Genomic DNA, 1645 nt, shown 5'->3' on the forward strand with positions numbered 1-1645 from the left:
CTGGTGGACCCCCTTGCTTGATCCTCTGCAGGAGGTTCCTTTACAAGTCTCAGGGCGCTGCTTCCACAGTCGTATACCCATCTGCACTGGTTCCCCACTCAGGTTTTCAGAGCTTTAGTTCCTGGCTGTGTCTGCCTCCACCCACGCCTGCGCCCAGCGTCCACTCTCTGCTCCTGCGCTCAGATTTCGCGTGCGTTTTTTGGCTTAATGGGGTCCTAAGTCTTGCTGCTCTCAGGAACAGGTCCCAGAGCTGCTGATGACTCGATGGGTGCCCCAAACTTGCTCTATTTCTTTTTAGCTGGGTTCGGAGCTATAGATGAGTGTGGAGGGGTTGGGGGTGGGGCGGTTGCTCAGCCCGCAATTAAGTGAGAGCCCTTTATAGCCTGGAAATGTCTCGATTCCACGTACCTTCCACGCTGTGCCCTGTTGTGGGGTTCCTCCGTTCGTCTGGACTTGTTTTTATGTCCCCTTGAGGAGTTTTGTGTGTTTTGGTCAGGAGAGGTTAAGAGCTGCTTCTTACTCTGCCGCCATCTTCGAGTTACTAAACTTTTAAAGATATCTAAACATTTCTATCCTTTGTGTGTCATCTACTAGCTTTCCTGTTTGTTTCACAACCTTTAACTTTTTACTTATTTCAACTTTCAAAAGAAATTGCATATATTTATTGGTATTAAGAGAAAAAATATCCTGATATTATACAATACTATACAAATACCCTATGCATTTATATGTTTCTAAACTTTTTCTTTGCCATTACTGTCTTTGTGTATCATTTGCAGTTTTTTCAAAACTCCCCCAAAATTCCCATTTAATTTCTTATGCTGACCTGGGATATGTTGAAATCATTATTAGAAAATTTGCAATTTGGAAGGGTTACCTGTAGTTCTATCTAGTGCCTCAGTAAATTGTTGAAAAGGCATTTTATCTATTTTCCTAATATCAACAACCAGGTGGTATACTAGAAAAAATACTGAAAGAAATGTCAAGAGGCTTGGTCTAATCCCCAGATATTCCATTAACTTGTTATGGGACCTTGAAGTCACTTTCCGTGACTGAAATAATTTTACCTATCCTGGTGCCAGTTTGCTCACCTATAAATCAAGAGCTTAAGTGGCAGAGTCATTATTGACAGTGGTCTCCGAAGAGGAGACTGTTTTCCCAGAGGGGAAGTACATAAGATACTTGTTGCCACTATATGAAGGGAATAAGAACTTAGGGCTTCCCCACCGGGACCTAACAGGGTTCTGGAGGAATCAATCATATTTGGGAGGCTGCAGTGGCTGTTGGGAAGGTACTATTTCTTTGTACAAGTACTTATACTCTTTATATCTACATATATATCCCTCTTAGTGCCAAAGAGGGGCAATGGCAAGAGACTGGAGTTGAGCTAAGAGCCTGGGAGGGAGAGGTATCAGGAACAGGTCCAGGCTAAGTAGAGATCTGAAACATCTGGGTGGTAATTAACCAACCAGTATGAGATTACTGCATTAGGAACCAGGAATGGTAGCAACTATGAGGCTGGGCTGATGGAATCAGTTATTTCAGCAGAAGAAAATCTTCTTTTATTTCTTTCCAACTCCCTATAAGGACAGAGTAAATATAAGTGGTAGTCTAGACACAGGAAGGTTAAACAATTGACCAATGC

Source organism: Gracilinanus agilis, chromosome 2 (assembly GCF_016433145.1).
Source record: "Gracilinanus agilis isolate LMUSP501 chromosome 2, AgileGrace, whole genome shotgun sequence".
In the NCBI taxonomy this organism is placed as follows: Eukaryota; Metazoa; Chordata; class Mammalia; order Didelphimorphia; family Didelphidae; genus Gracilinanus; species Gracilinanus agilis.